Raw genomic sequence first — 27,117 nt, 5'->3', positions numbered from 1 at the left:
TTTTCAGAGTATTTTTTTTTTGGTTGTAATCCTAGGTCCTTTGCTTTCCAGAATATCATACTGTAAGTCCTTCAGTCCTTAAATGTAGAAGCTGATAAATCTTATATTATCTTGACTATGGCTCCACAGTATTTGAATGGTTTGTTTCTGGCTGTTTATAATATTTCCCCCTAAAATAGGAGCCCTGGAATTTGGCTATAATATTAATGGGAATTTTAATTTTGGGAGGTGACTAGTAAATTAATTCAATTTCTATTTTTCTCTCTGTTTCTAGGATTTCAGGTTAGTTTTCTTTAAACATTTCTTGAAATATGATGTCTAGACTCTTTTTTATGTTTGTTACATTTAGGTAGTACAATAATTCTTAAAAGATCTCTCCTTGATCTGTATTCCAGATCAGTTATTTCTCTAATGAGACCTTTCACTTTCATTGTTTTTAATTTGTGTGATTGCTCCTTTGTGTTTCATGGAGTCATTGTCTTTTACTTTCCCAGTTCCAATTTTTATGATTATTTTCTTCAGTGAATTTTTATAACTCCTTTTCCATCTGTCCTATTCTGCATTTAAAGGAGTTCTTTTCTTCAGTGAGCTTTATTCCATATAGCTAATTTTGTTTTTTTTAAAAGATGTTTTATTTCTTCAATATTTTTGGGCCTCTTTTACCAAGCTACTTGACTCTTATTTCATAATTCTCTTGTATCACCCTCATTTCCCTGATATTTTTTCTTCTTTAATTTGATCTCTAAAATTCTTTTTGAGTTATTCCAGTAAATTCTTGTTGGGCTTATATCCAATTTCTATTTTTTCTCTGATACTTTGCGTACAGTTGCTTTGACATAATTATCTTTTGTCATTATATTAAGTTGTTATTTTTAGGATCTTTTTTCATTGTTTTCTTATTTTTCCAAATTGTTACTTGATTTTTACTTTTTCTTGAAGTTAGGCAGTGGTCCAGGCACTATTCCCATGTGAGTGAGAACAAGCTGTTTTTCACCCTGGAACCAATAACAAGACTCTCCCTTCCTTATAGCCAAAAACTCATTTGGACTCTGGGATTGTGAGGCATAACTGTATGTGGGCAATACAGGATGTCCCATTAGCCACTTTTAGCAAAGGGCCCCTGAAATCTCCTTCCAGCCAAATGCTTAGAACCCCTACCATGATCCAGAAACTACTTATGTTGTCTATGCAGCCACCTCCAAGGCCCAGTGCTGGCATCCTTTCATTGCCCATACTGCATGGCCTGCTCTGTGCTCCAGACCTGGCAACCCATCTGGTAAGACAGACTTTTCTTTATGATATTCTAAGTTGTCTTTAGCTGGGAAATTGTTTCATTTGATCTTCTGTTGCTACTAATGCTTTCAAATTTGATTTGAAGTGTTATCTTAGACTTCTTTGGAGTGGAATTTGGGAGAGCTCAGTAAAGTGTTTCTTTACTCTGCCACCTTGGAGCCACTTATTCTCCTAGCAAACATTCAAATTACAATTACACTAGACAATTACATTACAATATAGTTACATTAGACAAATTGTTTGCAAAAAAAGAGGAAAATAAAGAATCCTGTAGAATTCTTTCTCTGATAAAAAATGTGGTCTTAATGCTTAAATCAGGAAGAGACAAAACAGAGAGGGTAAACAATATGCTAAATATAGATCAATACTCCTAATTGATATCAATATAAAACATCAAATAAAATATTAGTAGAATATATAGAAAATGTTAATAATATTATTCATTATGACCAAGTTGAATAAATACCAGGAAATCAAGGTTATTTCAGCGTTACAAAACCATAAATTTAATATACCTTATAAATATACCTCATATCAATAGTTAATAGAAATGCTTTTGACAAATTATAAGACCCATTCTGTTAAAATCTTTAAAAATCCTATGAATAAATAGAGTGTTTCCTAATATGATAAATAGCATCTCCATAAAATCAATAGCTAGCATTATTTTAGGGAAATGCTAGAGGGACTTTTCTGCATTATTATGAGTATTAAATGAATATCTATTTTAATGATCATTATTTGAAATACTTACAGGAATCATAGCAGAAAAAAATTAAGGGAATAGCATAGGAAAAGGAAACAAAAGTATTTCTTTTTTTGTACCAAATGTGATGATCTACTTAGAGAACTTTAGATATTTAAGTAAAAATTGAAACAACTTCATCCAAAGAGCAGGATGTAAGTTAAAAGTAACATAGCTCATCAGCTCTTCAGCATATTAACAACAAAATCTAGCAGAAATAGAGAAATCCCATTCAGAATTACTAGAGATAGTATAAATTATTTGGAAGTATATTTACTACAACACACACAATATATGAACACATCTACAAAATGCTCTTTACATAAATAAAAGCAGAGGGGGCAGATAGGTGGCTTAGTGGATTGAGAGCCAGGCCTATTGATGGGAGGCCCTAGGTTCAAAGTTGACTTCCAACACTTCCTAGATGGATGACCCAGGGAAAGTAACTTAACCCCCATTGCCCAGACATTACTGTTCTTCCTTGGAATTAATTCACAATATAGATTCTAAGACAGAGGTAAGGGCTTTTAAAGAGTAGATAAAAAGGCAGAGTCACATAATTAGAGAAATATTCATTATTCATGGTTGGGCCTTGCCAATATACAAACAATCTAATAAATTACCTAAACTATTCAGAATAATATGACAAAAGTTAAATTACATTACAGAACAGTGATAAATGAGCAAAATTCACCTGAAGGAACCAGAGATCAAGAATCTCAAGATAAATTATTTAAAAAGTGGGGAAAAAGGAGACCTAATTTCTATAACTAAAAATATAATGCTAATAAATAGTCATCAAAATTATTTGTACTGATCAAAAGTAAATCTAGAGTTGATCAACAGGATAGATTAGGGGCATGAGATTAAGAATCAACTAAATATGCCAGGATAATGTTTCATGTGCATCAAGACTCTAAAACTGAGGTAAGCACTGAGAATTTGAAAAAAAACACAAAAAAACCAACTGAGAAAATTGGGAAATTAGTATGGGGAAAATGAGCAATTAGATTTAGAGCAGCCCTTCACAATCAAAAAAAAAAAAAGAAAGAAAAAACATGGCCTGATTATAAGAGGTCATCTCAAAAGGTAGAGGAAGAGAGGAAAAGATACTTTTCATAACTGTGAACTGAAGAAAACTTCTTACTAAATAAGAGATATAACCAGAAGAGATTAAATGAATTTGATTGGACCAAATTAAAAAGCATTCATACCAATAAAATCAAGGAGAAATGATTAACTAGGGAAGGAAAGGCTGTGCAGGATCATCAAGCAATATTCTCCTTGTTCACTTTTCAAGGAACCTCCTGTGATTTTTCAATATATCTAGGTGTCATTCTGAAGAAAGAGCCCTTAAAGGTAGCATTTGACTATTAACTCCATAGAGTCAAATGCATTTTTTAAAAGTCAGTTAAAGCGATAAATAATATATTCTTGTAGTTTTCTGTACCTCTCAGTCAATTGTATTACTTTAACATTATGCTCTTATGAAGAATTTTCCTTATTGCCTGTTGAGTTGTCTTGCCTTCATCCTGTATACATTCATTTTACATGTAGGTAATTTTCATCACTGTTTTATACATAAGGGAAAGTTGCAATATAGATTTTTAGTTTCTGATGTTTCTTTGAAAGGAGTTAACAGTAATCCATGATTTTCCCCATGTTTTTATCCATTCTTTCAGATATCTTGATAATTGATGTTATATAATAACAGGTACATATTTTTATTCATATTACTAAAAATATTCTGAAAGACTGGTCCCTATTGCAGACTGCAAAATTAGATATAAAGTGCTCTATTTCATCTCCATCGTTTGTAAAATTTTTAACATGGCATAACACAGCACATCAGATAGTGAATGATAGATTTTTATCAATATTATTTTCACCATAAAGTTTCTCTCATTCCCCTGAGATGAAATATACGTATTATGAACTTTTTTTTTCAGTCTGGGAACCAAAAATTTTCTCTTCCCTCAATTGAATATGAAGTAGTAATGTCCTTTCCTTCCTTCCTTCCTTCCTTCCTTCCTTCCTTCCTTCCTTCCTTCCTTCCTTCCTTCCTTCCTTCCTTCCTTCCTTCCTTCCTTCCTTCCTTCCTTCCTTCCTTCTTTATTTGTTTATTTATTTATTTTTTAATGACCCTTACCTTCCATCTTGGAAGAACAATACTGTGTTATTGGCTCCAAGGCATAAGAGTGGTAAGGGCTAGGCAATGGGGCTTAAGTGACTTGCCCAGGATTACATAGCTACGAAGTGTCTGAGGTCAGATTTGAACCTAGGACCATCCATCTCTAGGCCTGGCTCTCAATACACTGAGCCACCCAGCTGCCCACTATTTGTTTCTTTTTCTAAAAGAAGTTACTTAGTGTCAGCATTCCATGTAACATCTAGGTGACCTTGGCAAAGTCACTTGACTCAGTTTCATCATTTGGAATATGAAGTATTCTTGAATTCTGGATATGAAGAAATCTTTAGGCCAAGGGTTATTACATATATTTTTGTCAATCCATTTGTCAGTATAATCAAATCCATGTACCCTTTCTTAAAATAATGTTTCTAAATGCATAAAATAAAACACAGAGGATTAGAGAGAAAACCATCAAAATACTTTCCTTTTAGAGATTGTTCCTTTGCCTCAGTGCTCTTCTTTTGCAACTGTTGAGTTTCTCCTGGGACTGCCATTTCTCCTTCACTTTTCTTTTGACATCTCCTCTCTCTTCCTGTTTAGCTTATATTTATGTGTTGTATTAATCTATTAAAATGAAAGGTCTTTTGTGGCAGCTAGGTAGCACAGAAGATAGAGTCCTAGGTCTAAAGTTAGAAGGATCTGGGTTCCAATCTGGATTCAAATAGTACCTACCTATGTACATGATCCTGGGCAGGTAACTTAGTCCATGCCTTTCTGTCTTAGAGTTGTTACTAAGACAAAATGTAAGGTTTTTTTTGTTTGTTTGTTTTTTAAGAATGAAAGCGCTTTGATGGCCAGAACTATCTTTTGCTTGTATTTGTATTTTCATTGCTTAGCAAAGTACCTGAAACATCATAAGCTTATTGATTTTTTTTGGGGGGGGGATTAAGAAAAGCCAGTTTAAATACTCATAGATTAGATCATCTATAAATTCCATTACAGTCTAAAAATCTAATGAATAAACCTTCCTACTTAACTCTATTGGTTGAATATAATTAACTTTTAAAATCTGAGAGACTTCACCAAGTAATGGAGTATTTTCTATTCTTACATTTGAGATTATTGTCATTTCGCTTTGAAGTATATGAACAAAAACTGATAAAATATATATCTTTTCTCATGTTGCTTCTATTGTTATTCAGTTAAAGGAATCATTTCGAGAAGCCTTGATTTTTATTTCTAATGTGAATTTAAATTTGAAGCTTGTTCTGGTACTGATAGGCCTTCTGTAAATGTTGTTCAGGTAAAAATGTATTCAAGTGTAACAACTTGTGAAAATAGTATTTTGATAAAAGGCAGAATCTACAAACATCAAATTGTATGTGACAATCAACTCATATGGATATTAAGTAATTTAAAAAGTTATATTTATAAATTGTGTTAACAGGAAGCAAATGACTGAATACAGTCTATAAATGATTTTGGCTCAATAGAAAAAGCTAAGTGAGGAAGACCTGAGAAATAAATCAATTCTGTGTAACCTAGTAAGTCCAAATAATTTATTATAGTTCGATTAGGAGTCTTGCTTCGTTGTACTGTTGATATAACCCTTGTTTTAGCTGTGGTAAAGTCTGTTTTCTCTATAGTAGCAGTTAATTTCTTTTCAAACTAAGGAGGTTGATTTTCAGTACTGACACAATGGGAGAAAGTAGGGATTCTGTACAAACACCCAAATAGAAAGTTCTGACCATGAACTAGATTTTAAAAATCTCCTTTTTTTGATGTTTCTTTTCTTTTTTTTAAATTTCATTTTGGTGAAGTAGTGCTAGATTTCTAGTACGTGGGTATGTAAGATGATAATTTATTCAGCAGTCAGATTTCTGCTTTTTTTTTGACTTCTTGAAATTTAAATGAAAGTAAATTCTGGGATCCTGTTTAAATAAATAAAAGTTTCCCCTAATACATATGATACAATGTAACTTAATCATATATAAAAAGCCAATATGCATATATGCCTATATGTTCAAATATGTGTTTTATATATGCATGCAGACATAAATATATGTAAATATATTTTACATACAAGGATATCTCAGTGAAATTTAGATCAAATGAGTAGAATAATAAAATTATATGCATGATGTTATGGTGGAGAGGTAAGATAATTGATCTCAGAATCAGCAAGACCTGAATTCAAGTCCTACTTGGGTGGTGGCCACATACTTGGTAAATGATCATGGACAAAACACTTAAATTTCCAATGGCCTAAGTAACTTTGTACTACTATGAGTTGCAGAGGTTTTCCTCTGCATTGAAAGAGAGTTTTCTTTCTCTTGGTGTCCCATATGTCAGTGAAATCATGGGTCTAGTCTCAATCCTTAGTATATTTATAGTGCAATTTTCACTTACTCTATAGATTAGACCTAGTTTGTTCTTTGTTTAAGTGTTTGAAATTGGGCTCCATAGCCTTCCTGTTCCTGATAGGCATTTAGCTCTAGACTCATTTGTGATATGTCCTTTGAAAGGACAATAAGTGTTTTGATAGGGCCCCTAGCAACACTGTAGTATAATGGAAAGATCTCTGGGAGAGTGGGTTCTAGCTCTGACTCTCACTTTCCTTGCTCTGTGACCTTGGACAGAATCACTTAACTTTATTTTCTTCAGCTTTCTCTTCCATAACATGGGGATAATTATTTCCCTGATATTTATATGATAGGAGTTTTGTGAAGCTTGGCTTTGTAAACTGTTAAGGCCTTTGGAAATACAAACCATCTTTCTTATTGCTGGTCTGTGCATTGTCACCGGTTTGCTTTCTAGTGTTGCATTCAGTAGGCAGCTACATAGCTCAGTGTCTTGGACCAGGAAGACCTGAATTCAAATGTGTCCTCAGACTCTTCCTAGCTCTGGGATCCTGGGCAAGCCACATAGTCCCTGTTTGCTGTAATCAACTGGAAAAAGTAATGACAAACCATTCCAGCATCTTTGCCAAGAAAACCTCAAAGACAGTGGTTCATGCAGTATAAGTTAGACACAATTGAACCAACAATAATAACAACAATTATGTTCCATAAAGTTTGATTGAACAATAAATTATATAAAGGAATCTGATGTTTCAATAACTTTTTTTCCAAAGATTTGAGGGTTTTTTTGAATAAGCATATATGCCATTATCCATGTGTTTATCTTAGAATCAGAGACCAAGAATTAGAACATCTACAGGAGCTAATTTCTTCTGAAGACTGAAATTCCCCTTAGTCATCTCAAAAAGTCCATTCCATACTTATACTCTAGAAGGAAAGGATTCTGACTTCTCGGGGTGCTTTCTGTCTGTTTCCCCTGATACTCTGTGTCCCTAGGCATTTAACATAAAGTTGTTGCTGATATTCAAGTTATGAATAAATACATACAATATATTTGTTGTTGATGTTTTAAAAATATATTTGATTTTGAATCCTCTGAATTTTACATTTTTTCCAATATAGTCCTCTCATTCTCTGTCATGTCATAAAAAGAATAATGAAAAAAATTAGCAAAACAACCAACATATGAATGATGTCCGGTATCATACGAAGTTTTACATTCCAGAGATCCCCATCTCTGCAAAGAATAAGGCTTTTTTCTCTGAAGATCTATCTCGAACAAAATTTAAATCTTGGATTTTATGAATATAAAGTTGGGAAAATACTTTCTGATATTTTTTCTTGCAGGTTGGTTATTATAATTTTTCAAACAGTCAAAATCTTAATGTCACAGATTTTTAGAGTTGGAATGGATATCGTTTGGGAATGCAGTTCAAATTATACATGAATTGAAATTCCTATTCAAAAACAAATTACAAGGATCATCCATCCTCCACTTGAAGACTGCTAATGAGACAAATGTCTCAAGTCTTTTCATTCTACTATTGGGCTGGTGAACAGTTAGTTTTGCTCTAATTAATGGGAAGTTTTTCTTCACATCAAATCTATATATACATCTTTACTGGTTCTACCCATAGTTCCTGGCTCTTACTGGCTTAGCGCAAGTTGAAATTGCTTTCCCAAATGACTGGCCCAATTCATAACTTTACCAACATTGTATCAATCAATCAATGAACAAATAAATATTATATATATATATATTTATATCATATTTATATATATAAATTTATGTTATATTTATATATATAAATATAAGTGCCATGTACTTAGCTAGGCCATATTGTTTGATGCCTGACATAGCTAACACCTTCAGGTTCTTTAAAAACAAAGCCAAAACAGATAACAGAAGTGGTGCCTCTTTTAACGGTTCTTCTAATTTTGCTTTAAAGTAGGCTGAGGGAAACCACCTTTGGGCTTTTGGCTTTAGTCTTGTCTTCTTCACTTTCTGAGGCCTAGCAGACCCAGACTGTGGAGAAGTTGAATAGAATTTCTGGTGCCTGGAAGGGATACCTTCCCAATCAAGCATTTCCTTACTCACTTAGTAAACTAGGGGTCATTGCTATCTTTCTAAATTTCATTTATTCACCAACAATTGTGCTGTAAAAACACTTATTCTAAGGAAAATTGCTTTTGTTGCTTATTTTTTGTTGTTGTTCATGAGTATTGCATTGACAGCTAAGTGGGTAGAGTGCTGGAAGACCTATGTTTAAATATGTCCTCAGATATTTACTAGCTAATGACCCTGAATGAATCTCTTAAGCACCTCCTAGGTTTGTATTGAAGATAAAATGAGATAATATTTGTACAGATGTCTCTAAGCTTTAAAGCATTATTATTATTGTTGTGTTGTTATTGCACTTCATTCCAAAAATGAACCTGAATCAGTCTAATGATTAGACATATACTTGGTCTAGAATAATAGTATACCACTCACTCTGACAATGACAGATCCTTCCACAGAGTCTAATCTCCAAAGCAGCAAAACAAAACAGAAAAAAAAAGTGATTGCAATTGAAAAGTAAATTGCAACAGTTAAGGAGTTCACTCTGTGTTAAAAGAAGGAATTTAATAAGTTAGTACTAATGTTGACTATTATATTTTATTTGAATTTCATTGCTATTTAAAGATATTCTTCTTTAAAAAATTTTATTTTTATTTTTCTATTTTATCTTTATTTTTATAACAAATTTCCCATCTAAATTTCCCAAAGTTATATGATTTATATTGTCTCCCTCCCTTCTCAGTCCCCCACCTCCTGAAACTGACAAGCAATTCAATGTGAATTATACATGTATTATTACACAAAACATCTTCCCATATTATTCATGTTTGTAAGTGAACAATCTTGTAAAACCAAAACCCCAAATCATATGCCCAAAATAATAAGCAACAACAGCATTTTAAGATAGCCAGGTCTAGAGAAGGAAGGTACTAGGTTGAAGTTTGTCCTTAGATACCCCTTAGCTGTGTGACCCTGGGTAAGTCATTTAACACCAACTGCCTAACCCTTACCACTCTTCTGCCTTGGGACCAATTCTTAATATTGGTTCCAAAACAGAAAGTAAAGGTCCGAGAAAACAAAAGTAAACATTTTAATACAGAGACAAGCGTCCTTTTATTACTTTTGAGCTGTGTTTTCCAATTCTCTCTTTTCCCCCACTTCTGTGACCTCTGTATAAATAATGTTATTTAATATCAAAGTATATATCAAATTGATTGGGAGTACTCTTTCAGGTTCTTTATATAATTGTGGAGCAGATGTTGAAGCTCATAAAGTGGAGTAGAAAAAAAGCAGGATTTATTTTTAAAAATAGCTATAAATTCTACCATTTCCCTTTATCACCTGTCTAATGGCTAAACAACTTGAGATCTTCTCTTAACATAATAGTTTCCTCTCTCATGACAAAATGAATGGGGTTGGACTAGATGACTTCTTGAGTCCCTTATGGCATTAATTTTTTGACACTGAGACATAATAACTCATGTGGCATTTTTGTTTATGTTTAGCATGAGGACCAAGTGTTCATAAAATGTTGCTTTTGTCTTTAGGCAGAAGATGAAATCACCTCTTTTTAATTTTTAGCATATTTAATGATTAAATTATCAAGAATTAGGAAGCCCACATTTTGGGGAAATTAGTTCACCAACTTGCCATTTGTATTGCTTGCATTAAAGTGAAAACAATAGTGAAAAGATAGGAAATCATGTTTGTATAGTAATTACTCTCTTGTTTATGTGTTCATGTCTTTGTTCTCCAACATTTTTGCTTTGGTTCAAGTTTCACAATCGCCTTGTTATGTAGACATGGCCAGTAAAATCAAATAGGATCACCTGGTTATGATCAAAGAAACAGGCTGAGGGAGTTTTAAGTCACTTATCCAAAATCACACAGTATTGTCAAAGTGGAATTCAAAGTCAAGTCTTCTGATTTTAAACCCACTGTTTGAACCACCATGTTGCTTTTTTGAAAAGTCCGTATCTTCTATTTTAGAATCTATACTAAGCACTGGGTGCAAGGCAGAAGAACAGTAATGACTAGGCAGTGGGGTTAAGTCTTGCCCAGAGTTACACAACTATGAAGTATCTGAGGTCAGTTTTCAACCCAGGATCTCTTGTCTCTTAGCCTGGGTTTCTCTCCACTGAGCAATCTAGCTGGCCCTGCCATTTTACTTTTGAATTTAAATTTGCAAGATTGACTCAGCATTCCTCTCCCCCCTCTTTTCATGAAATAGATATAAAAAGCTTTATGGATTTGATTTAATAAATTATGATGTGGTCCCATCAGATTCTTAAACTCATGGCCAGTGTCTTCATGCCATTCCTAATGCCTGGCACATTCTTCCTATTTCAGTGCATTAGAATATTGATGCCCTTCATTGGAAAATGGAACTCATGGTTTTTCAACTTCTTCCATGAAGACTTTGTAAATGTATTCAAACATCATAAAGCCTTTTACCTGTCTAAATGCATCACTTCTCCTTTGCTGTATCAGCATGCACATTTTTCTAATTATTGCTCTATATTATTTCACTGTAGTTTAGGAATTCTCAGAGGCTTAAAGGATGTGTCTTTAGTAATAGTAACTCATACTTCAAATTAATTTTATTAATACAAATTAACAACAAAACAACTATAATGCATTTATGTAGAAATTCCAGTTTTAAATATGCTTTTCTCAGTTGATCCCAATAACCATGTGAGATAAATGCTACAGTTATATTTATCCCTACTTTACACTGTGAAAACTGAGGCTGTGAAAGACATATAATATCAAAGGACTTGCCCAAGGCCATGCAGCTAGCAAGTTTTTGAGTGTAATTTGAACCTATGTTTTCCTGACTCCAAAATGAGCTCTCTCTCCATTTTGCCCAATATTCTCTCTCCCAATCCTAATTTTCTGCCTTAGTAACAACTCTAAGACAAAAGAACAAGGGCAAGGCAAATGGGATGAAATGATTTGCCTATGTGTCTGAGATCAAATTTGCCCAGGTCCTTTTAACTCTAGGCCTGGTGCTTTATCCATGGAGCCACCTAGCTACCCATCCCAGAAAATGCTGTGGTTTCAATTAATTTTTGCCCAGGGTGAATACTTCTATTCTCACACTATATTCAATATTTCAAAATTATTTTAGTGAAATTCATTATTTGGATACAAAATTTCATTGCTCTTTTTTTTGCCATCTTTTCCATACTAGTGTTCAGATACAATTTACTTGTAACTGTTTTCTTTCTGCATTCAGTCTGCTTAGCTAGAAATATGTTACTGTTTACACAATTTCCAGGACCATGAAGATCATTAGTTTTGATCATGCAGAGTGTTTCCTTTGGCAGTGACACTCCTTTTCAGTAGACTCTAGGGAAACCATTACCCCCACTGGATGCCTATTTTCTGTGTCTCTGGATTTCCCTCTAGAAAAGGCAATAGGTGCCTTAGATTGGCAATCAGCATCACTAGTTTTGACTATCCTTGGGCAGCTGTTATAACCTACAACTCCATTTCTTTACCCATAAAATGAGGTTAATACTACTTATGTTATCTACCTCATTGAATCATGAGCAGTATAAAATATATATTGCGATTATGATTTTTTAAATTGCCTCACATAGAAGAAATCTCCCACTATTTCTCAAAGAGAAGAAGATGGGCTAATAGCCTTAATATGTAATACTCCATCTGGGATTTAATGCATGTATAGCCATCAGCATTGTTGTTTCATGAATAAATGTCTCCTTAAAAATTGCAATAAACTCTATTAAAGTGCTATTGATTGGTGGTCTGATTTAACTATTTAAAACACATTTTGGGGAAAATGTTCGTTATAAATGAACACAAAATTTGTAGCAAGTGATGACTGAAAAATATTCTAAAAGCTTTATATTCAAAGGGAGTCATTGTCTAGTTCACAAGAAGACACAATAATGTTGCTTTTTCCAAAAAAAAAATCACATATACAAATAGGATCACAACAAAAACCTATCAGAGAGCAGGGGTATAAATAGGTTTAGCTCTCTGTTCTTTGAACAATTTAAGACAGATCTGTTTATCTGATGAAGTTTTTTCTTGATGTTTGGCTGCCTTTGGAAAGGTGATTGTGTTGTTTGCTGTTGCTGTTAGGATGATTCTTTGAAATGCAGTGGTACAACTAACTGAGGCTAAACATCTTATTTTGCAGTTGTACGAAAAAATCTACAGCCAAGGCAATTTTCTGTGCAGAAGAATATTTTTTGATTCTTCAATCATTCATTCATGTCAGTTTCTTTGTGACCGTTTGGGTTTTTCTTTGCAAAGGTATTAGAGTGGATTGTCATTTGTTTTTTACACATAAGGAAACCAAGACAATCAGGGTTAATTAAGTGGCTCTCCCAAGGTCTCAGAGTCACATTTGAATTCAGGAAGATGGCTCTTACTGACTTCAAGCCAGGTACTCTATCCACTGTACCACTTAACTGTCCCTAAGAATTATCCCTTATTTTTAGAGTTTTGTAAGACTCTTTCAACTTTAATGTATCAATTGTTGTCCATTGAAAAGCTGTCTACTCTAGTCCTTAAAAACAGTTATGACATCCCAAATAGCCTACACAAAATAAAGTAGTAATGACAAAAGCACATGTTTTTATCACAGAACATTTTAATTCTTGTAAGGGAAGGGATCAAGGCCTAAATCAAAACCTCCTGGGATAAGGGCATGGTGGACTTGGACTTACAAGGCAAGGACATTACAAGAGCTATTGCTGGGACCTCCAGTATATTGGTTGTGTCACATAACATCAGAAAAAAAAAGGTGATGAACAGATATAAAACAGAACTTGTTTTTCTCTGTTTCTGATTTTATTTAGGTAACTAAGGGATGTAGTGGAAAGAGTGTGGGATTTCAAGTCTAGAAGGCTTGAGTTCAAATCTTATCTGACACTTATTAACTGTGTGGCCCTTGGCAAGTTATTAAACTTCCTCAACCTCAGTTTCCTCATCTGTAAAATAAGACTATTACTAACACCACACAGAGTTACTACTGGTATTGTGGATAGAATGGCAGCTCTGACCACAGGAAGACTCACCTTTGTGAATTCAAATCCTGCCTCAGACACTACCTAGGTAAAATGAACTAGAAGAAGAAATGGAAATCATCCAGTATCTTTGCCAAGAAACCACCAAAAAGGGTCATTAAGAATTGGGCAATGACATGTACAATTCTTTTCAAATCTCAGAGCATTTAATCAAGACTAGTTAGTAATGCTATTTATAGATAACGGTATCTCCCCCCAAACTCTCTGCTCTTCCCAACTTTATTAATAATATTGAGGAAACAAATTATCTTCCCAATAACTCAGGCTTACAACCTATGTGCCATCCTAGAACCTCATTCTCTCTCAATATCCATATCAAATCTATTGTCATTTTTACCTTCATAGCAACTTTTATATGAATTCCCTATCCTCTGCTCACACACCCTCATATCTGGATCATTGCCATACCCTGTTTGATAGAATTCCTTCCTCATCTCTCTCCTCTTTACAGTCCATTCTCTACTCTTATCTGCAAATCTGATCTTTCTAAAGCATAAATCTGATCACAATATCCCTCTCCCACTTAGTAAACCTCAGTCACTCCTGATCACTTCCAGGAGGTATGGGGATTTAGGGTCAGTCCTTTGGAGACAGTGTCTTTTGACTGATCTTCCTGGTCCTCCCTGTCTCTTGCCCTTGTTTATTGTATAAGAGGCCTGGATTATAGTGAACCTGGTACCAGGGTAATTCGCTAAGGCAACCTGTCAGTGGTTATGGATTTTTTGAGGAACACATGGGTCACCGCTCTTATGAGGATGGTTGGTTTCCTTATACAGGCATAAGGTACAGCTATTAGTCAGTTGTCGTTCAGTCATTTAAACCATGTCTGACTCATCATGACCCCATTTGGGATTTTCTTGGCAAAGATACTGGAGTGGTTTGCCATTTCCTTCACCCACTCATTTTAAAAATGAGGAAATGTAGGCAAACAGGGATAAGACATGTGCTCAGGGTCACACAATGTCCTGATTCCAGGCCCAGTGCTTTATCTAGTGCACCACTTAGCTACCCCAGTTGAATAAAATGGATTACTATAAGAGTATGGAAGTCTCTGGAAGTGGAAGGAGAAAAGCACTCCTCACATTCAAAGCAAAGTAGCATCCAGACACAAGAGAATCTCATGAGTCTCTGGCTCAGAGGGACCAAGTCTTTTTGATTATCTCATATTGGCTATTTTAGAATATTTAGATTAGCATTTTCTGGACTATGATCTATGGGACTCTGGTGTTCCACCCAAATTGAACAGGGATTCTTTGAGAAAATATCAGTGCTAATGATATTTCTACTCCAAAAATATTGAAGGGGAGTATGTAGAATGGGGAAATAGATGTTTTGGCTGGCTGGTAAAAGAGAGGGATCACCAATTGTTTCCATGATTTATTGTCCTCATGGGGTGAGATCAAGAAAACATGAGGAAGGAAAGCCTTCACATATTCATTGAGCATTCTGCTGCAAATTGAAGAGAGGGTATAGATTATTACACTCACAGAAAAGGGACAGACATGGATGCATTCCAATCTCCACTGCTAGAGGGAATCTGTAAACAGAATTGTTACCTTTCCTCTTAAGACTAAAATTCTCCCTTCCTTCTAACTTACTATTTACATTAGATGGTAATACCATGGGCTCACAATATCTTCACCTCCTTATATTTCTCACCCATATCCAATCAGTTTTTATTTATTTATTTAGTTTTCATTTATTTATTTATTTATTTTTTACTCTTGGTTTTTTCCATTATAAGTTAGTCAATTTAGAACATTATTCCTTAGTTACAATAATCACATTATTTCCCTCCCTCCCCTCCACCCACTCTTTCCACAGCCACCATCCAATTTCATTGGGTATTACTTGTGTCCTTGATCAGAACCTATTTCCATGATGTTGATGTTTGCACTAGGATATTGATTTACAGTCTACATCCCTAACCATATCCCTTCGACCCATGTATTCATGCAGTTGTTTTTCTATTGTGTTTTTACTCCCACAGTATTTCCTCTGAATGTGGATAGTGGTTTTTCTCATTGGTTCGTATGAGTTGTTCAGGATCACTGCATTGCCGCTAATGGAGAAGTCCATTACATTTGATTGTACCACAGTGTATCAGTCTCTGTGTACAATGTTTTCCTGGTTCTGCTCCTCTCACTCTGCATCAATTCCTGGAGGTTGTGCCAGTCCCCATGGAATTCCTCCACTTTGTTATTCCTTTGAGCACAATAGCATTCCTTCACCAACAGATACCACAATTTGTTCAGCCATTCTCCAATTGAAGGGCATCCCCTTATTTTCCAATTTTTTGCCACCACAAAGAGCGCAGCTATGAATCTTTTTGTACATGTCTTTTCCCTTATTATCTCTTTGGGGTGCAAACCCAGCAGGGCTATGGCTGGATCAAAGGACAGACAAGTCTTTTATCACCCTTTGGGGTGTTCCAAATTGCCCTCCAGAATGGTTGGATCAATTCACAACTTGACCAGCAATACATTAATATCCCAACTTTGCCACATCCCCTCCAGCATTCATTACTTTCCTTTGCTGTCATGTTAGCCAATCTGCTAGGTGTGAGGTGATACATCTCAGTTGTTTTGATTTGTATTTCTCTGATTATTAGAGATTTAGAACACTTTTTTCATGTGCTTATTAATAGTTTTAATTTATTTGACTAAAAATTGCCTATTCATGTCCCTTGCCCATTTATCAATTGGAGAATGCCTTGATTTTTAGTATAACTGGTTTATTAGCTCTTTACAAATTTGAGTAATTAGACCTTTGTCAGAGGTTTTTGTAATGAAGATTGTTTTCCAATTCGCTGCTTCCCTTCTAATTTTGGATGCATTAGTTTTGTTTGTACAAAACTTTTTAATTTGATGTAATCAAAATTATTGATTTTACATTTTGTATTTTTTTCTAGCTCTGGCTTGGTTTTAAAGTCTTTCCTTTCCCAAAGATCTGACAAGTATACTATTCTGTGTTCACCTAATTTGCTTATAGTTTCCTTCTTTATATTCAGGATATTCACCCATTCTGAGTTCATCTTGGTGTAGGGTGTGAGATGTTGATCCAAACCTAATCTCTCCCATACTGTCTTCCAGTTTTCCCAGCAGTTTTATCAAATAGTGGATTTTGGTCCCAAAAGCTGGGATCTTTGGGCTTATCATAGACTGTCTTGCTGAGGTCATTTACCCCAAGTCTATTTCACTGATCCTCTTTTCTGTCTCTTAGCCAGTACCAAATTGTTTTTATAAGCACTGCTTTATAGGTAGAGTTTGAGATCTGGGAGTGCAAGTCCTCCTTCCTTTGCATTTTTTTTTTCATGATTTCCCTGCATATCTGTGATCTTTTGTTCTTCCAAATGAACTTTGTTATGGTTTTTTCTAATTCATTAAAAATGTTTTTTGTTCGTTCAATGGGTATGGCACTAAATAAGTAAATTAATTTGGGTAGGATTGTCATTTATATTATGTTAGCTCATCCTACCCATGAGCAATCAATGTTTTTCCAATTGTTTAGATCTAGTTTCAGTTGTGTGGAGTGTTTTGTAGTTGTGTTCATATAGTTCCTGTGTTTGTTTCAGCAGGTAGATTCCTAAGTATTTTATTTTGTCTATGGTGATTTTAAATGGAATTTCTCTTTCTAATTCTTGCTACTGAAATGCGTTGGAGATATATAGAAATGCTGATGACTTATGCGGGTTTATTTTGTATCCTTCAACTTTGCTAAAATTGTTGATTGTTTCAACTAGCTTTTTGGTTGATTCTCAAGGATTCTTTAAGTAAACCATCATGTCATCTTCAAAGAGTGATAACTTGGTCTCCTCCTTGCCTATTTTGATGCCTTCAATTTCTTTTTCTTCTCTAATTGCTACTGGTAGTGTTTCTAGTACAATGTCAAATAGTAGAGGTGATAATGGGCATCCTTGTTTCACTCCTGATCTTAATGAGAATGGATTTAGTTTATCCCCATTGCAGATGATATTAGCTGATGGTTTTAGATATATACTATTTATTATTAAAATTAAAATTTTAACTTATTGAGTCTCTTAAATTTTTGTTTTGTTTTGTTTTTCTTTTTTCCCTCTTTTAATTACCTTTTGATCATTCTCTTGAGTTCTGTGCTTCGATGTCAAATTTTCTGTTCAGGTCTGGTCTTTTCTTTGCAAATTCTTGGCATTCTACTATTTTGTTGAATAACTATACTTTCCCCTGTAAGAATATAGTCAGTTTTTCTGGGTAGTTGATTCTTGGTTGTAGACCTAGTTCCCCTGCTTTCCAGAATATCATATTCCATGCCTTTCGGTTCTTCATTTTGGATGCAGCCAGATCCTGCGTTATCCTCACTCTGGTTCCATGGTATTTGAATGACTTCTTCTTGGCAGCTTGTAATATCTTTTATTTGGTCTGATAGTTCTTGAATTTGGCTATAACATCCCTGGGTGTTTTCAGTTGGGGATTAAGTACAGGAGGTGATCTGTAGATTCTTTCAGTCTCCACTTTTCCCTCTTGTTCTAGAATATCGGGACAGTTTTCTTGAATAATTTCCTCTAGTATTGTGTCCAGACTTTTTCTTTTGTCATGGTCTTCTGGTAGACCTATGATTCTTAAATTGTCTCTCCTTGAATGGTTTTCTAAATTCTCTGTTTTGTGAATGAGATGCTTCATATTTTCCTCAATTTTTTCATTTTTTTGGTTTTGTTTTATACTGTCCTTCTGCCTTGTGAGGTCACCTAATTCTAGTTGTTGTATTCTGGTTCTTAAAAACTGGATCCCTGGCTTTTTGGTCATTCTTCTCTTTCTGGTCTGATTTTCTATGGAGTTTATCTTTCATCCTCTCTACCTCATCTTTCATCTCCTTTACCTCATCTTTCATCTTCTTTGCCTCATCTTTCATCTCTTTTGCCTGATTTTCCAGCTGATTAATTTTGACTTTCAAGACACTGTTTTTTGTTTCCAGATGACTTATCTTGCTGTTAAAGTTGTGTTCAGCTTCTCTTAATTGTGTTTTGAATTGCATTTTAAGTTCTTCCAAAGCCTGTATCCAGTTCACTGGGATTTCTGATTTATTGTTTCCTTATCCCTCCCCCTCTGTTCCATTTGCTGTGTAGAAGCTATTTATTGCAATTTCTTTCTTCTTTTTCTGTTGTTTGCTCATATCCACCCCTTCTTTGTTCCCTGTATTTGTCTGTGCTCTTGCTCCTCTCATTTTTTTGGTTTTGGGGGCTTCTGTCAGTCTCCTCTCTTGGAGCTTTGATAGAAGATCTCTGGGTAGTCTCTAGGGGAGGGTTGTTGGGGGTTTGAGCTTCCCTGTCCTCTGGAGGCTTTTGATTGGATTAGAGTGCAGCAGTCAATGAGGGAAGGGTGTGGAGCCTGGACTTCCCTGAGTTCTGAAGACTTTTGATGGGATTAAGTTCATCTGGGTTGGGCTGGGTGTGCTCTGAGGACCTCACCTCCTGTAAGGCTGGAGCAAATATGGAAGATCTTCACAGCTCTGGCATGGCTGCCAGTTCTATGCTCCCTGTCTAGCTCTTTCCCTGCTGTCTGTGTTCAATGCTCTGAACTTGGCACAGCCCTGCCCACAAGGTACACCCTCTAGACCAGCACCTTTGCCTGGCTGGAAGTTCCTGCTGCCACTAGAATCTCAGCACTCTAGGTGGTGGTGGGGGAGGGTTCCTGGGACCTTCCTTCTGCCTTCCCCTTAAATCCGAGTGTTCCTGGATTCTGGCTTTTGGGGAGGTGCACTTTTTGAATTGAGTCCAGCAGGAGGGTTCCTTGGCTCTATCTTGTTTTTAGGTTTGATTTTCAGTCCCCTAGGAGCATTCAGTATGTGATCTGTAATGAAGGGTATTCAGAGGTCTGAACTTCTGCTCCTTCTAGGCCGCCATCTTGACTCCACCTCTCCCTCCAATCTGTTTTTAAAGGCTATACATCTCCACTTCAAAGCATCTCTGGAATATGCCTCCTTCTTCCCTCTGACACTGCCACCACTCTGACACAGACCTGTATCATGTCATGCTGGATTATTGGGTCTGCCAGCCGCAAGTGTATCCCCACTCTAATACATCTTCCATTCAGCCACTAAAGTCATATTTTAAAGTATAAGTCCAACCATATAATGTTTACCCCATCAACAAACTCCAGTGGCTCCCTACTGCCTCCAAAATCAAATACAATATCCATTGATTGTCATTCAAATCCTTTCATAACCTACTTTTCCAGTCTTCTTATACATTACTCCCCAACACATACTTATAATTTCAGTGACATTGGCTTCCTGAGTGTACAATATAGAAAGGAAATTAGGAATATATTGATACAGTTTGATAAGATGAGGAATTTTGTAAGGCTGTCTCTGAGTCTGGAGAATGACTGAGGCAAGAAAGAATTTTTGTGAAAGGCTTGGAATTTTGAAAGGGGAAGGGCAGGTAGAGTTCTGAGGCAGTTAGTCTGACTTTTGTGGAGACTAGCCTGCACTGCTCTTTCTCTGTTTGTGACAGGAAAGAAAGAGAAGCCCTTGAGCTATCTTGAGGGTTTGTCCATTCCTCACTGTGGAAAAAATATCTGGAAGAAGACTGGTGTATGTATACCTGCTGCTGTGAAAACCTTTGTATGAAAGGAGAAAGACCAGAAGACCTTGTTCGCCTTGGACTCTGAAGCCTCTAGAGCCACACTCCACTGTAGTGAGCTCAGCCATTTTGCTCACTATATTTCTAGATCTGAAGACAACGTTAAGTCATAGATAATTAAGGATTTAGTTAGCTTAGCATCGATAGTTTGGGATTTTTAATAAGATTTAAGGAGCCATAGTATAGCTCAGGTGAATTCCTGAGAGCTGAAGACTTCACCTTGTGATGAAATTTGGTTGGGTAGAGTGATTTAGCTTCCTTATTGTTAAGGAACCCTTTTAGATATGCTTAAACCTTTAATATATATAAATAAAAGTTATAAGTTTTTATAAGAAGGACCTCCAGATCAGTTTGTGCACTGAGCCCTAAGGAGGTAAACTGCAAATACTTTGTGGATATAGAGCAAAGTATATTACCACAGTGTCCTCATTATTAACATCATTTATTAACTTAATATTACAGCAACAAACAAAATGCTTGGCCCTGGGTATTTTCTCTGGTTATCTACCGTGCCTAGAGTATTCTCTATCTTCAACTCTCCCTACTCATTTCCTTTAAGTCTCAACTAAATTCTCTTCTTTTCTGGAAGTCTGTTCTTACCCTTCTCAATTTTAGGATCTTCCATTTATTAATTATTTCCTAGTAATCTTAAATACTATTTGCTTACATGGTGTCTCCCTCATTGTGAGCTTCTGGAGGAGGATTGTCTTTTGTCTCTCTTTACACCCCTACTGCTCAGCGCAGTGCCTGGAACATAGCAGGTGCTTAGTTAATGCTTTTTGATTCATTGATCAAAGTGTATTAGAGTATTTTTATATCAAAAATTACTAAAGAAAAAAGCATTTATTTTCTTAATTCTGTGGCAGGATTACCCTGACTTCTTTATTATCAAAAAATGTTTTATAAAATGCTTCCTATGCCTTCTTGACCAGGATTTATTGTTTCTGTCATTACATAGTCAAAAAGGGTCTCATGGCCAACTATGTGTGGGAAAACTGATGACAAATTATAGTATTGAAACTTTGTCACTGCTTATATTTTTATTATCAACCTATATAGGACAGTGTGCGTCTCTAACAACCTTATAGCCGAGAAAGTGGAAGTGTTTCATTAAGAAGAAGTCTGGGCATTGTTGGCATATTTGGAGAAGCATAACTAACCTTCTTGGTTTCCTTTAAGTCCCAACTAAAATACCACCTTTTACAGGAAGCTTTTCCCAATTTTGTAATTTCTGTGCTATCCCTTTGTTAATTATTTCCTATTCTTTCCCTGCATATAATTTGATCTGTATGTATCATTTTGCATTTTGCCTTTTCCATTAAATGGTAAATTCCTTAGGGAAGGGATTGTCATTTGTCTCTTTTTCTACTCTAAGCCTGGATATTATTTTCACAATGCCTAGTGAATAGGTGATTATTAATAAATATTTGTTGGTTGATTCAATTTTCCACATTAGAAATGTGCACATTCCTTTTTGTAAGATTTAAAAAATGCTTTTCATAGGATTAACAAATTAACCAGTGCTCATTTATGTTTAAAGTATATCTGAGCAATAATGAAAAAAAATAATTGTGCTTAAAATAGAGATTTAACCTCAGTCCCAGAATCATATGTTCTTTTTCTTCATTTTTTAAAATTCCAGACTTGAATTTCATTGGTATGCAAAATCCCCAGGTTGGACTCTTCCCCCTCCCCCCAGTGTAAAGCAGCAATTCCTTTGTTTCTTGAAGTCTTACTTAGAACTGGGGTTATTTACCCTTTGTCCCTGGATTCCTAGATTTCAGGGAGTTTCTCTGTCCAATAAACATTTTTAAGCTCCTTCTATGCACCAGGAATTCTACTAAATGCTTTGTGATTCTATGTGCTTTCCTTTATTTATTTAAAAACATTATACTGAAAAGGGATCCATAGACTTAACCAGAAAGGCCAAGGGGGTCAGGACACTTAGAAAACATTTGAGAACCCCTACTTAAGTTCGGGGAAGAGAATATTTCAGTTTTACCTTTTTTATTCCCAGTGTTTAGCATGGAGACTGGCAAACACTAGGCAGTTAATTAATACTACGTTACTGATTGCTTAATTGCCTCAGACACTGAGACAAGTAGTGTCATTAGCTTCATCACAATCTTCTATTACAAACAGAATTTGAAACCAGGTCTTATTGCTTTGGGCTAGCACATTGTCTACTATACAACAATGTCTCTTATCAAAGATTTAAGTTTGGAAAAGGAATTTAAAGGTCATACAATTCGGCACTCTTATGTTACAGATGATGAAATTAAGGATAGGGAAACTGATGTGACTCACCTAAGAAATTCATATGAAATTCTGACCAATACATATTTGACTGACTTTATCTGTGGGATTTGCATATAGTTTGCACTGAAAATAAAAGGTTTGGGCATCACACAATTTCAGAATTTGAGAATGGCGAGGCACCTTAGAGCCAAGGAATTAAACCCACATGCATAAGAAATCTCCACTAGAACACACAAAATTGGTCATGTAGTCTTTTTCTAGAATCCTTTCTGATCTAGTCAAAGTTTTAAATGTAAGTCAAATTCAAGGCGTCATCTGAAAACTTTGAATACAATTTGTCGCTTATCATATATACAAAGACTGAATGATTTTTTTAAGAATAGGATAAATGGATGGGAATAAAATATAATCCAATCCAAAATAGAGTAAAACCCCAAACAAACCTATAACAGTATTGTTCTTGGTATTATCCAGGCATTAGAATTGGTGGGTCAGATGCTTTCCCAATTCATGACATTGCTTTTTTTTTTAAATCAAGCCTATATGTGTTGGAGGTAACTGGCCACAATCCTTTTTTTTTTTAACCCTTACCTTCTGTCTTGGAATCAATACTGTGTATTGGTTCCAAGGCAGAAGAGTGGTAAGGGCTAGGCAATGGGGATTAAGTGACTTGCCCAGGGTCACACAGCCAGATTTGAACCTAGGACCTCCCATCTTTGGGGCTGGCTCTCAATCCACTGAACTACCCAGCTGCTCCCCAGAATTCTTGATATAGTTGGTGCTAGTAATGGCCATGCAAACTAACTTTCAGCTCAGGGTCCCACAAATGACCCCATGTGGATTAATTAGGACCATGCTCAGACCAACTAAATGCTTGTGGTACCTAGTAATATTCTGTAAAAAAAAAAAAAAGGCCTTAGTTGTACCATCTGTGTCAGAGTCTTTATTCAGTGTGAATTATGGATGCTATATCTACATTATCACATTAGTGTATTTTGGCTGGAGTGGAGAAACACATAAGGTGACAAGTGTATCATTCTTTGCCAAGCAGGTGGCAAAAGATTCTTAAGATCCCATATTTCTAAATGCAATATTATTTTAAATATTCCAAATAGCTTTCTATTTAAAGAAATTAGTTTGTAAATTATCACCCCCCCTTACTGTATCTTTCATGGAATTTAAGTCATAACTATCACCCTCTTTGTGCCAAGACCCAAGGGAGATAACTGTAATAAATAATTCATGAGCTCTGCATCCTGCCAGGAGCTTGCAACCAATATTTTGATCTCTTTTTACATTTTGAGACTGGGTTCCTATCTCACAGTAGGTTGGAAATATAACTAACACTCATGAGCCTGATCCCACTACTGATTGGCCTCGAATTCTTGATATACTTTATTTCTGAACTGGGTTGATTCACCCCTCATTTAGGCAACCTGGATCCCCTCACCCCATGGTCTTATCACATCTGTGTCAATCTTCTTTATAGATAAATGATCAGCTTTAGCCATATTGTAGCTCAGAACTCCTGTAAAAATAGACTCGAACTCTGGACTTCGATCCCCACAAGTCCTTGCTCCACATCCCCAAAATGCTTTGTAATTTCATGGAATTCTGAGGTGGGCTGAGATTGAGAAGGGATTTAAGCTGATTGCAAAGGCTTTTGTGTCTCTTTTTGGACTTCCGTTTTGGAACAGAGGTGTCTCTTCCATGATGTGAGGTTATCTTGTCTAGGCCTCTGGCCTAGGCACATGTTGTTTCTTATCCTGTATTTTCTTTAATCCTTAACCTTTAATAAACTTCTAAAAATGTAATACTCTTTGTAGAGAGAAACTAATTTCTACCTGCCTCAGTCTCCCCTAAATTTTAATCTTTACACTCCCAAACTCAAGCAATAATCCAACGGGTTTAGCCTTCTCAGTAATAGGGATTATGCTATCATGTCCACCTTGGTTCATCTTATTCAAGGATTTAACTCAAAACATACTCAGCAAAAGAGGTAAAAATAGGAACATTTTTTTCCAAATTAGTGATTTTATTTTTGGTTTTTATTGTAATGAATGTAATTGTATTGTAATGAAATTATAATGGAACATACATATGCATACACTCACACACATATGCATTCATACATACATACACATACATAAATATATTTAGGATTTCAATAGTGATTTGCATAGTAATCCACTCACGCCTTCCCATTTTGTATTGCTCTTGTCTATGTCATTCCATAGTTTGCCAAAATGGGATCAACCCAGAATATAGTTTTCATTCTAGAGCCAGTACTAGAGAAGTTTGAAGGTTGGAAAGTTTTCTCCAACTCCTGGTTAAAGCTTCATGGAGGATGTGTCATTTGAGGTGGATCTTAATGAAGAGTAGGCTCATATGATCATAGGATTTGGAATTCAAAAGGAGACGGGGTAGGAAAGGGCATTCTAGGAATTAGAAATGACAGAAGTAGACACACAGTGACAGGGAAACAGTTTATGTCTAGGGGATGCAAACTAGAGTAAATAGGGACATTGTCTGAAAAAAGCTGGGAAAGAGAGTGGTTCTGGGTGGAGGGGCTTGTACTACCAGAACGACATTCAGAGGTCTGACTCTGCATGACCATTATATGCCATTATGGGTCATTGGCAAAGATTCTGAGTGGTCTGGCATTTTCTTCTTCAATGAATTAAGGCAAACAGAGATGAAGTGAATTGTTCAGGTTCAAATAGCTAGTCATTGTCTGAGGCTGACATTGAAACCAGGTGTTTCTGACTTAGGACTCAGAACTCTACCTCCTGTACCATCTATCGGCCTCACATTCAGGGGTCCATTTCTAAATTTTGGCTCCAGAATTGCCTAACTCAGTGGCCATAAATCACTTAATCTCTGAGGACCTAAGGACTTCCGGGTCTTAGCACTGTTACAACAGCACAATTTCTGGACATTTTGTCTTTCATGATGCTGAACTTTCCCTTTTTCATGTCATCTTCCCTAATTAGTGTCTGAACTCCTTGAGAGTGGGCACTAACTCACTTTTTTCTCTTTTATCCCTAGAACATAGCATTTTGCTTGGCACAAAGTAAACACAATAAATGTTTTTCCCCCATTCACTTCTTTATTAATTCTAAGTATCTCAATATCCATATCTTGAAAGTGAGAGGATTGAATCAGAGGATCTGTCTCCAGTGTCCCTTAAAAAGGTCTAAATCTTGTGATCTTTATGACTAGAATGAAAAAACAAATTAAAAATATTCATATATTATAACCTTATATTTATGTTATATAACCTTATATATTAGGTTATTGGTATGAACTATGAATCAGGAGAAAATGAGATTTTTCTCTTTGAATGAAACTATTAAGGAATAAAGGAAATAGTGCCAATGTCTAAACAATACAGTTATATTTTAAAACTTCCAAATTAATGAGATGTTACTTGAATTTACATACATACTAATTGGGAAATTATATGATATTTTCATAGCAATTATAATGTAATTCCCTTATGCATATGGCTTATGTAAGTATTAAAGTGTAATATGGTGCCCAAGACTGTTGGCCTAGAGCCAGAAAACAACTGCGGTGTGTATATCTTGACAAATGAGCCAGTGTCCAGAGTGTTATTGAACTTGTTAACTGAATTTCTGAATAGCTAAAATTATATTAGTAAAGACTTTAAGTATTAGTCTTCCAAATTCATAATGTAATTGGCCGAATATATGGTTTTATTGAGACCTGGCCCAGGAAAAGATGGTGATTTCTGAGAATATTTGTCCTAGTTTGAAGAAGTTACTTGTCATCATTGTACTTGAGGAGATACTGTACTGAGCTTGCTTCTTTCAGTTCCATTTATCTTGTAAAAGACAAAGAGAATGAATAAACTCTTTTCATTCTTAATAGTTGAGTATGGTATATGAGGTTAAAGACATCTAGGAATTTTAAGGGAACTTCTCCTTTTGCTCTTTCCCAAATTTATCTTTCTCCCTGCTGTCTCAAAGGTATTGCACAATCAGCTCCTCATACCTGAAATGAACTCCTAACTCACCTACAGAATTTTTGTGTTTCTTGAGTGAGTGAATGGATAAAAAGTTTTAATTAGACATTACCATTATCTGAACTAAGAACTAGAGATGCAATTAATAAAAAAGAATTTCTACTGTCACAGTGGTCACATTTTAATTGGGACATACAAGATACAAGAAAAAGAGAGCTAGAGGGGAAGGTGAAGACAGAGAGCCCTTTGCATGAATTTGCAGGTCACACATCAGTTCCTGAGGAATTGGAGGGTATAGAGATATGTTATTAATCTGTAAGAACTGGTGAATATAGGATTCAGTATTGGGGTAGCTATGATTACCCAGTGGAATTCCCCTTACTGGAATGAATGTAGTTAGTATTCCCTTGCTCATTGAAATGGTGCAAGCTACCATGTCAACTAGTCAATGGTGGGTAGGAAGCTAGAGAAATCTAGCACCTAATATTTGGGAAAAGGAAAGGAAGGAGATCCAATGTTTGGAGTAGTTTGGGGACTTTGGGTTAGTCACCTCCCACAGGTGTGATCTTGGGATAACAGTGGTAAGTCTTAAACTGG

General features: G+C 35.5%; 1 protein-coding gene across 5 annotated transcripts in view; it reads left to right on the top strand.

The window, feature by feature from the left end:
• CTNNA2 (catenin alpha 2) overlaps positions 1-27,117 on the top strand; it is a 1,548,366-nt gene that overhangs the window by 20,957 nt on the left and 1,500,292 nt on the right. The window contains exon 1 of one of the 5 annotated variants that reach the window (XM_001364375.4): positions 17,717-20,327. The exons of the other annotated variants lie outside the window; for them this stretch is intronic. The gene's annotated coding sequence lies outside the window, so the exon portion shown is untranslated. Of the gene's footprint in view, positions 1-17,716; positions 20,328-27,117 lie in introns of those variants that run through there. 5 annotated transcript variants of the gene reach the window in all.

Source organism: Monodelphis domestica, chromosome 1 (genome assembly GCF_027887165.1).
Source record: "Monodelphis domestica isolate mMonDom1 chromosome 1, mMonDom1.pri, whole genome shotgun sequence".
Lineage (NCBI taxonomy): Eukaryota > Metazoa > Chordata > Mammalia > Didelphimorphia > Didelphidae > Monodelphis > Monodelphis domestica.
The sequence above is the reverse complement of the archived record's forward strand: the minus strand, read 5'-3'. Positions and strand labels throughout refer to the sequence as shown.